This window comes from Diorhabda sublineata, chromosome 1 (assembly GCF_026230105.1).
Source record: "Diorhabda sublineata isolate icDioSubl1.1 chromosome 1, icDioSubl1.1, whole genome shotgun sequence".
Lineage (NCBI taxonomy): Eukaryota > Metazoa > Arthropoda > Insecta > Coleoptera > Chrysomelidae > Diorhabda > Diorhabda sublineata.
The window spans coordinates 15,393,086-15,405,199 of record NC_079474.1 but is presented as its reverse complement, the minus strand read 5'-3'; positions in this window follow the sequence as shown (position 1 = coordinate 15,405,199).

Sequence of the window (12,114 nt, the reverse complement as noted above, 5' to 3'; positions counted from 1 at the left end):
CCTTGTCAGTCAAGCTGATACCTTCATGTTCCAATCCAGCTGCTCAAAATTCTACGGTCCTCAGACTTACTAAAGCGATTGCCCACAACTCCCATGTATAGACATTTGCAACAAAACCTATTTTGATCCTCAATGGTTTGAAGAGACCAGATCAACACTGGATAAACCAAAATCTCGATGTCCAAAGTCTTCTTTTACACAAATATTTAGAGTTAGCTACAAAATTCGGTTGAGGATGCTGGTCATAGTTTTGACTTCGTAAACCAGATGATTGACCGCTTTCCAATGTCTTGTTTTCGTATGAAGCTCATTTTTATCTCAATGGAGACGTCCAGAAGCTAAATTGCTACTACTAGAGTGCAATTGATCCAAAATACAAACCCATACATTCGTTTAAAGTGATCGTTTGGCTTTCCGAGCGCTCCTTGTCAGTCAAGCTGATACCTTCATGTTCCAATCCAGCTGCTCAAAATTCTACGGTCCTCAGACTTACTAAAGCGATTGCCCACAACTCCCATGTATAGACATTTGCAACAAAACCTATTTTGATCCTCAATGGTTTGAAGAGACCAGATCAACACTGGATAATCCAAAATCTCGATGTCCAAAGTCTTCTTTCACACAAATATTTAGAGTTAGCTACAAAATTCGGTTGAGAATGCTGGTCACAGTTTTGACTTCGTAAACCAGATGATTGACCGCTTTCCAATGTCTTGTTTTCGTATATAGCTCATTTTTATCTCAATGGAGACGTCAAGAACCTAAATTGCTACTACTAAAGTGCAATTGATCCAAAATAAAAACTCATACATTCGTTTAAAGTGATCGTTTGGCTTACCGAGCGCTCCTTGTCAGTCAAGCTGATACCTTCATGTTCCAATTCAGTTGCTCATAATTCTACGGTTCTCAAACTTACTAATGCGATTGCCCACAACCCCCATGTATAGACATTTGCAACAAAACCTATTTTGATCCTCAATGGTTTGAAGAGACCAGATCAACACTGGATAAACCAAAATCTCGATGTCCAAGTCTTCTTTTACACAAAGATTTAGAGTTAGCTACAAAATTCGGTTGAGAATGCTGGTCACAGTTTTGACTTCGTAAACCAGATGATTGACCGCTTTCCAATGTCTTGTTTTCGTATGAAGCTCATTTTTATCTCAATGGAGACGTCAAGAACCTAAATTGCTACTACTAAAGTGCAATTGATCCAAAATAAAAACTCATACATTCGTTTAAAGTGATCGTTTGGCTTACCGAGCGCTCCTTGTCAGTCAAGCTGATACCTTCATGTTCCAATCCAGCTGCTCAAAATTCTACGGTCCTCAGACTTACTAAAGCGATTGCCCACAACTCCCATGTATAGACATTTGCAACAAAACCTATTTTGATCCTCAATGGTTTGAAGAGACCAGATCAACACTGGATAAACCAAAATCTCGATGTCCAAAGTCTTCTTTTACACAAATATTTAGAGTTAGCTACAAAATTCGGTTGAGGATGCTGGTCATAGTTTTGACTTCGTAAACCAGATGATTGACCGCTTTCCAATGTCTTGTTTTCGTATGAAGCTCATTTTTATCTCAATGGAGACGTCCAGAAGCTAAATTGCTACTACTAGAGTGCAATTGATCCAAAATACAAACCCATACATTCGTTTAAAGTGATCGTTTGGCTTTCCGAGCGCTCCTTGTCAGTCAAGCTGATACCTTCATGTTCCAATCCAGCTGCTCAAAATTCTACGGTCCTCAGACTTACTAAAGCGATTGCCCACAACTCCCATGTATAGACATTTGCAACAAAACCTATTTTGATCCTCAATGGTTTGAAGAGACCAGATCAACACTGGATAATCCAAAATCTCGATGTCCAAAGTCTTCTTTCACACAAATATTTAGAGTTAGCTACAAAATTCGGTTGAGGATGCTGGTCACAGTTTTGACTTCGTAAACCAGATGATTGACCGCTTTCCAATGTCTTGTTTTCGTATATAGCTCATTTTTATCTCAATGGAGACGTCAAGAACCTAAATTGCTACTACTAAAGTGCAATTGATCCAAAATAAAAACTCATACATTCGTTTAAAGTGATCGTTTGGCTTACCGAGCGCTCCTTGTCAGTCAAGCTGATACCTCCATGTTCCAATTCAGTTGCTCAAAATTCTACGGTCCTGAGTGATGGAATGTCTTTATACATAGTGTCAAAGTTAATTTCGCGTCTTCAACTTTACTCAGACTTACTAAAGCGATTGCCCACAACCCCCATGTATAGACATTTGCAACAAAACCTATTCTGATCTTCTTTGTAAATTGATTCAAAAATTGATCACAACACTAACAATATATTATGGTATTCATTTTGTTCATAACGGTATACGGTACACATTTTTTTTTTAGTTGACAAAGGAGCATTATTGTTAATAATATTGAAGTAGTTATTTCGCAAATAGGATTTGTTAATATTCATTAAATAAATATGACCACCTACCTTTTTCTATTTAGTAATACACGCGTGCAATATGGCGAACAAGATTCTATTAGTCGGCCAAGAAAGAATGACAGTGAGTGTCAGTCAAGCATCGTCATGGTAATTTTTCTTTTCTGTTATGCTATTTGTCTGTTCGTGACTAATAGAATGTACCTAACCGATGAGGTTAAAGTCCTTATATTCTACTAGGCTCGGAAAACACTACTTCCGGTCGCACAAAATACCGTTAGCTCGGTTCTTTGACTACCACACGATGCCTTTCTCGACATCAACATCAATTTTATACGTGGAACTATCATTGTTTGATTTGTTTATAATTCAATAGTGGAAAATATTGTTACTTACAGCAATTCTTGTACGATAAAAAAAGACTCATATGAAACTTTTTGGATTCATACAATTAATTGGTATTTAAAAAAAAACAAATAAGTGACGTATTCTTGAAGAAAATAGCATTCTAACGTACTCATATAGTAATGAGCCTTTACATACACTACTAGTTAAAATTTATTCATTAAATTTCGAAATAATACATTTTAAAAAATTCATCTTTCATATTTTCAAATATATGACAATGTTGGATAAACTTCCGAAAAACGCCAAGAGGAATTGCAAGGTAAAAATGATAGGGAATGGTCAAAAACCTAACCTAACCTAACCTTACCAAATCGATAGCAACGACGTATTTCTCGATCCCGAAAGAGCAACAAAAACAATAGAAAAGCAATTTTATTCCACAAAAATTTAGTCACTTTCCTCATACTCTTCCACTGGAGGTCGATCATTCTTTCCAGGATACAAAAATTTTATATTGCATCGAATGGATCCATATTTTTTCGCCGTACTCTCCAGAGAAATTCACACAGATGCAGGTCCAAGTTACTTCTGATTCCCCCTCGATATTATTCTTCTTATGTGCCTTTAATATTTTGGGAGTAGGCCCCTGTTTCATGGATAACAAAGTGCTCTTGATGGTTGACTGTCAAGTGCTGGTAGCCTTCACTTTCTAGCGTCAAATATCCTTTCCAGCAGTCAGTATAAATGATAGTCCCGACTTTGACATGTTTCTTTATCAGCTCCATCAAAGTTTTGGCACTTAGAGTTATCAAGACATATTTCCAATCGGCAGCCGTAGCCGCCACGCTCGATCATTCCTAATATCCAATGACTCTCGACCATGCGTTTTTTATTATATTTTCTTCGTCCGATTTTACATTCATCTATTTCAACGACGCAATTATCCCCACCAATTTTGCCTTCATCTTCATATGCTAGGTCTAAACTGACCATACTAATTTCAAGGTTATAGTTGAAGACGTCGCTCACTGATTCTGACATTCCAATTTTTATCGGCTGCTCAAATGAAAATCCTTGTATAACACAATAGGTGATGATTATACTTTAACGGACGTTAATGTGCAATCGTTCGAACCATGGGTCTTCTGCCGCTGAACCTTTATGGTCGAACGATCTGTCCTTGATTTTTCCGAAACATCTGAAGTGGCCAAAAACAGTACCATCATCATACCATTTATCAAATTGGTTGTGCTTGCTGCGCCATCTATTGACTCGCACAAGATTATTATTAATGGTCCAAATTTTTGCTAGAGCCTCTGTTGTTGCTATTTTAAAAAGGTTCCATCTTTTTGGGAGGGTCTGTGTCTGGAATGATGTTATTCGTGAATAATATAAATAATAAAAATAAAAAATTAATCATCATTGACGAAACATTGGATTATTTAATAACTATTTTCATTTTTGAAAGTATTCCTTTTAATTTTAACTCAAAAAACCAAACCGCAAAAAATGTTTTAAATATGCAATGTTTTATTTACCACTAATTCAATGAACGTGCGAAATGGCGGATATTTCTCCTTTACCTGCGCACGAAATGGCCGCGATTTTCGACCTTGCGAAGTCGCGGGAATTTTAAAAATATCGACGTCACTTGTAAAATTTCATTGTTCGGCCGACAATGTTTTACAAACCAAAAATAATAATGTTCATTATTTGTTTATTTTATACGGTTATTATATTTTGTTGGTGGTTGCGACAAGTTAAAACTTGCAAATACAGACTGATTTGTTTATTATTCCTCAACTGTGGTGTTTATGATTTAGTGCAGTCATTGAAGCGTTATTGCTCCGAATTTTTTTACTGTGTATCGATTTGCAAGAAATTTTAGAATTAGGCTCATCTTACCCTTAACTTCAAAAGTGAAAATGTTCTGAACTCCGCACCCACCCTAGGGGTGGTTGCCACTCCTTCTCGGTGGTGTAATTTTTTTTTCAAAATAACTTCAGACATCTATAGAAGGCATAATTTTGAGATAAAAAATATCCTATAAAGTTTTTCAAAAAACTCGCTACTTTGCAAGTTATTGGCAATTGAAAATTCGGAGTTTTTTCACGTCTTTTATCGGTTTATTCGAAATATCTCCAAAAATATGCTTTTTAACGAAAATTTTATACTGAAAAAATTGTAGCAAATAAAAAACCGTACAAATCGGTTTGTTATAGAGTGTTCTAAGTGCAATATTAACCGAGATATTAAAGATCAAAGCCGTTTTTTATTTTGTCTGAAATTTAATCGTTGTATTCAATGCCATCTAGCGGCGAGCAGATACATTTTATGCATTTTAATAAAATTGGGTTTTGTAGTGCTTAAAATAATCTTTGAAATGAGTATTGTTAAAAGTCTTTTGCACATGAAATAAGTGAGCTGTAATGCAAATAATAGGAACATCTAATGTTTTTTTCTTTTAAATCATTGGGTTTCTTAAGTACCATTTCCACTAAAATTAAAATTAAACGTACTCTGTCTAGAATTAACTTCAATATAAAGAGTTTGATAGATTCTAGCAGTTTGGATGCTTTAGGACACATATTTTTCAAAAAAATCACGATTTTAAGAAAACAAAAATTTCGAATTTTTAAAAAAACCATCTTCTTTTCATAATATCTCAAAAATGATGAAAGATACGTATAAAAGTATAATGTTGAAAAATGTAGGTCTTTTTCTGAAAAAAAATTTGGTCGATATTTTTTTTGTGTCACACAAAAATTAACGGAGATATGATTGTTTAAAGAGCGCGCGGCAGCGCAATCACAATCTCTCTCGAGCCCTTTGAATTCGGAAACCCGGAAAAATTCACAAAATAATATCAATACGTTAGATTTGTGGTATCAACATATCAAAAAATACAGAATGATGGGGCCCTCTTGGACCTGGGGCCCGGGGCTATAGCCCCCCCAAGCCTCTAGCTTAATCCGGCCCTGCCCTTCACCGTTTTAAAATAAAAAGTTTTTCACTATATATTATAATAAAAGGAGTTATAGCTGTCTTAATTGCCTTTAAAATGGTTTTTTTATAAATTTTGATAGCATCAAAATTGAAGGAGTTATGGTCCGAAAACTAAACGTAATTTTTTCTACTTAGTAAACTGAAAATTTCGGAGTGTTAATATTTGGAGCCAAGTGAAAGTACACTAATAATCTGTAGATCCACCTATATTACTGAACATGATTTTTTGCAACTCCAATTCAGCCAGAAGAAGTTATCGATTGTGACAAAGACTCAGACATTGAGTCATGTGGTTTTTTTATGATTTTTTATGCCTTGTTGTAGAATTTTTTAAAATGTATTACTAATTCAATCTGGTACAGTTTAAGACAACTTGTAAGTTCATATTTTATTCAATAAATGGTGATTTTTCACTCTATAATTGAATTATTGTTAAATGTTTAATCATAAATATTTACTGTTTTAATTTAGGGGTAGTTTTAAGGGTTTCATTTCATCAAAACAAATTTTTTTCAACAATTTTTTTTCAAGAGGTTGTTTTTAAGGGTTGAAATGAGATTAAAAATTCGATGATCAATATAGAGAATATAAAATATTTACTCTATACTTAAATCTTTTTTTGTCATAACAAAGTGATTTTTTTAATTTAGGAGTTATTTGCAAGGCTTGTAAGGGGTTGAAAATGATTTTATTATGAGGTAATTGTGTTAGAAAACACTTTCCAATTTCACCCCTTAATATTAAACACGTTTTCTAGCGATAAAATGATTCAATGTCAATTTTTTCATTAAGGGGTTGTTCATACCCCTTAAAAATAATACGCGGAGCTCAGATCATTTTCACTTTTGAAGTTAAGGGTACGATAAGCCTAATTCCAAAATTTCATGCAAATCGGTTCACAGTAAAAAAATTCGGAGGGGTAAAACTCTATTTTTTGCTTAAATGATTGTAGTTTAGTCCCAGTTAGCCCCGTGAGACTCGAAAACGTTCTGTGATTTATTCTTCATGGTCCAGGACATTCTGTGATCTTCATCCTTCTTCTGACTTTTTCATTAACATTTTTTTGAACCATCAACCCATGTTTTAGGTGTATCATGGGTGTCGTACCAAGTCGATAAGTTTCTGTAAACGTTGACTTCATATTAATTTACCTTTTGTCTATTATTTTGAATAAAAAACCCAAACAAAGTTGTAGCTGGAACAATTAATCTAACCAACAGTTTTCCTGGAGGTGACACTTTTTTTTCTGCATACGTTCCATGAAAATTGCGGCGAATGAGGCCGTTTTTGAAAAAAAAAAATCAATACAAATGAACTGTCGATATTTTCTATTATCACGAAAAATTTTTGTTACTAACTTCACTAAGTTAGCTGGTAGAAATAATTTTTTAAATTAGTTTTATCTACCTCGAAACTGCGGCGTTTATGATTGTAGTTTAGTCCCAATTAGCCCTGTGAGAAGTGAAAACGCTCTGTGATTTATCCTTTATGGCCGAGGACATTCTGTGATATCCAAAATCGTGTTAACGAGTGTTTTTTGTAACATTCCTCCTTTCGCGTTTGAAACATTATTATAATGAAATTAGCACCTGCTTTTTTTCTATTTATACATAACAGTTCTCGCAATGAAAAGTTGTTTTTTTCAACCTTGAAAATCTAATTAGAGACTACATTGTAGTCAAGCAGTCTAAATAAATACACGAAAATAATTTTTGTTGCTATGTAATCATAACGAAAATTAGCCCAACCTTATTGAAAAGTTGTTCGAAATTCCCAAACCATATGATTTTTTTTTTCATAATGATCTCATTCTCTCGAAACAAAAGGTAACTAACCGGAATCCATGTACACGCCATTAAAATCATTCTTTGTATCCCAGTAATTCTACTTCACGAGCTGTGAGTCAAGTGATGATCATCGTGATAAAAAAAATGTTTTTGAGCTAATATACTTAATAAGGAAGAACCTCTATATTAAATGAAACTATATTTATTTGGATTAACATATGAATAATAAAAATCAACACCTTAGATAATTATCATTTTATGAAATCAGATATTTGTTTCAATTTAACCAACCTGTAGGATTAATTCGACCACGTAGTTACTAATTTGGACTTGGAGAAAGCTCACGTGTAAAAATAAACAAAAACAATTTAAAAAAAATGTCTTTCGTACTAAAAACAACATTTTTGACTAAAAATACTTGAAAAGAAAAAGTCAACATTCTGATTAAGTTTGAAAAAGATCATCGGTGTTTGTGGTGCAAATTTTATGATTCCAATTAGGCAGAATCTACTTTTGGTCCTTTCTTATCGTAGAAACTTCGCTCATATTTCACACAATTATTTTATTCATCTTCTGAATCGTCAAAGATTTCTTCAGTCTTCAGCCTTCACTGTCGTTTGCTTGATCGTTTTATTTAATTGCAATGACATTTTTTTGGGCTGTTTAGCTTTCTGCTGAGAGGTTTATAAATTATTTTAGAAGGAGAAGATGTCATTTCAATAGTTTTTTGAGCGCCTCCACCTTTACCCGGTAAATTGTTGTGTAAAAGTCCAAGGTGCCCACTTCGAACGTTTATTAAATTTTTTTTGTTTTTATTTGATTTTGTAGGCTAACCAACTGAATAATTAGAATTTATGATAATTTTTTTCAGAATGTCTCGTTATGGCGAATGTACAACGATCTAAAAATCTACATATCTCCTAAATTTTATCGAGTTATTGGGTATTGTATCCATTGATTACTATCTTTAGATTGTACAGGTTGTCCTTGTTAAAGCTTTTTAAAAGTCTATAACTCAAAAAACGAAGGATCGTACGAGTTTTTTTATATTACAGCATAATTTTCACATCATCTACTCACTCACTGAGTTTTCCATCATGTCTTTTAATACCCTGTATAAATATTAATATAAGTAAGAATTAAAATACAGGGTGTCCCACGACGACTTAAAACTGTCTGTGTATGGCAAAATACTTATAGTAAAATCATGAAAATTTCTACGTTTGGGTTTTCGGATACGATCTATTTAAATAAAATATTTTTAAATATGGCCGACTTCCGGTTCTACCGGAAGTCGACTGTAACTTTGTTATTTTAAATGGAACACCGTGTATATTAATAACTTTTTGAAATCTACGTAAAATTTAAGTATACTTCTTTCAAAAAATGGTTACTTTTTGAGTTATTAATTTTTTTTGTAAAAAATTTGACCGTTGTAGACCATTATAAATTATTTTTTTAAGTGGATACCCTTAAATATATGAAAATAGTTTCAATTCGGTTGCTTTTAGCGAGCTCTTACACATCAGTTCATACAAAAACGTTTTTGAACAGTTAAAACATCGAATTGATCGTACAGTCTTTGTTGATTTCCTGTTATTTCCACAGATCAAAAATAAAATGCAAGGTCAACGTTTTTTTACACCTGACGAAGAGGTTGAAACGATCAAATCACATGTTTTCGAGGAAATGCTTCGACAATTGGTTCAAAGCTATGTAAAACTGTATCTGGTCTGCATTCCTTATTATATTTGTTTATAGTTGATTTAGTTTCGAATTAACAAATATCGTGAAAACCATTGACATTTGTTAATAGTGATTATGGTGTTAAACAATTAAAAAGTGTGTTGGCTAGAGTTTGAATATGTATAAATAGGAAACGGCAATTGTATTGAAATGATTGCTATAAAACATGTTTGGCATCGTGAAACTTATCTAAAGAAAATTTTAAATTCGTATTCGATTGATTTACACAATCATTCTATGTTTATACCGGCTGCGAATGATTTTCTTTGGCTTCGGAAATTAATTAGTCCTACGTAATGAATGCAACCTCTAAATAGTTCATTTTTAATAAAGTTGTATAAGTTGTTTTGCGTTAAATTATTGATAATGAGAATAAAAAATATATTTGAGGACTGAGTGATGAAAAAAGTCGGGCGAATTATATCCTGGAGGGGCTCTAATCTCACATAAACTGTCAAATGAGGCAGGAACTGCTTAAGTGCTCAGCTATCTGATTTTATTATGTGGTTAGGCAATTAACAGACGTTTTTGGGGAAACTGCGTTCAAAACCAGATCTCTATCTAAGAATTGCTGAAAGATTATATAACAATAGCAAAACTTTATTTATGTTTGAAAGTGTATGTAAGATCAATATAGATATAATTACTGATCAAGACTTGTGGAGTTTGCAAGATATTAGGATTTAATGATGCTATTTGCGTGGGAAAGTCCTGATGTAAAGAATGAGATTTTAAAGGTATTTCAGTTCGAGATATTTGTACAAACCTGGGTTATCTTGAGCAAAAGTCGCTTTTCTCTGTTGAGTTTGATTAAAAATTTAGTTTTATGAGTCAAATTCGGCCAAAAAGTTCTTATCTGAATCTACGTTGGTTCAAAATTGGCTTTTTTTATCAAAAATTGATATGTCTGGATCCAATTTGATCACAAACTGGCTGTCCTGACTTCAATTCGATCAAAAATGGAGGATTCACAGTCAGATTTGGTTAAAATTTGCTTTTTCAAGTCGAATTCGGGTAAAAATTGATCTTTCTTATACTTAATTAGATATAATAATAAATCTGTTTATTCTGAGTATATTTTTATCAAAATTTGAATTTTCTCAGTCAAATTAGGTTAAAAAATTGCTTTTCCAAATCATATTCAGGTAGAAATTGGCCTTTCTGATATTAAATTGAGAATTACGTCTATTCTGAGAATAATATTATCAAAAATTGAGTTTTCTGAGTCAAACTTGTTTGAAAACTGTTTTTCCAAGTCGAATTCAAATAAAAATTGGCCTTTCTGATAGTAAACTGAATAAATATGTTTGAACTAAATATAATATTATCAGAAATTGAGTTTTCCTACTCAAATTCAATTAAAAAATAGATTTTCCAAGTTAAATTCCGGTGGAAATTGCTTTTTCTGATAGTAAACTGGATAAATATGTTTGAATTAAGTATAATATTATTAAAAATTGAGTTCTCTTAGTCAAATTCATTTAAAAAATAGATTTTACAAGTAGAAATTTTATATAGGGTGTGTATAAAAAGTTCTCAAAGTTTAACTTCATAAATATCAAATTTCTTTATTTTTTTAAATAGAATCACCCGGTTTTTTCTATTTAAATGCAACCGGGGGTAGAAAATAAGACATATACAGAGAATTTTAACTCGTTTTGGGACACCCTGTATAATAAGTAGTAAGTTCCTAATTTTGTTCAATAAAAATAAATATAAATAAATGTGTTTCACTTATTTTTATATAAATGTAAATATCTAATCCTCTTGTTTCAAAAATAGAAAAAAAATGCAGGAAGTGAAAATTTGAAGAAAAAAATATCTATACGTATAAAATTCCAATCCTCTCACGATCATGGTATTATTAAAATGAAAAACGGACCATAACTTCGATACATCGATTCTGATATAACAACAAGTAAATAATATGGGTAATACCATAGTGGGGGCGACATTACGTTGAATGGGGATCGTTATTTAACGGTGATAAAGTAACTGTTACATTAGTTTATTACTTAACAATTGATTATGGTTAAATTTGAAGTCGTTTATTTACAAAAGTTGTGATAAGACGATACAGAGAGATAAATTATGTATCGATACAAATTTAGTGCGCAATTCAGTTCGTTCTGATTTATCTTTATCATTTTTATGTTTTCGAAGCGTTTTTTCCTCCAAAATCTGATAATCAAATATTCCAAAATAACTCTAAACAACGGAAATAGAAAAACAAGTAGTATGGAGGAAGAAGAAGAGTTTCAGCAAAAACATGTAAACAATGTCAAGAAGAATTGACAAATTGCTATAGAGAATAATATATAATAGACACTTTGGGCTCAAAATAAGAGGATTGAGTGGAAAAAATATAAAAATAAACACAGAAGACATACTGGAGACACGGAAGTTTCTTTCAATGGTAAATTCAGTCTCAGACACGGAAACATGATAAAAAGAGAAGATTTAGACAATGTAAGGGAATTATAAGAAAATAGAAGAACACGAAAGGAAATAACGGAAGAAAAAGTAGAAAAAGCAATAAGAAACATCAAAATAGAAAAAGCTTTCGAGGGCGAAAACAAAGAAGTGGAAATTATAAGATAATTGAAGCATGCAGAGGAGATATTTCAATTAGCAGTTGATTTCAAAGCAAAAACCAGAATCCTAGAGACAAAGGAAATATATTGATGAGGAAATCAAGGACTAAAAAAGTACTTAGAGAAGCAAAGCAAACAAAAAAGTTTAATAGAATGGGGAATAAAATTTTTTTCCTATGTAAACCGCGTATTTT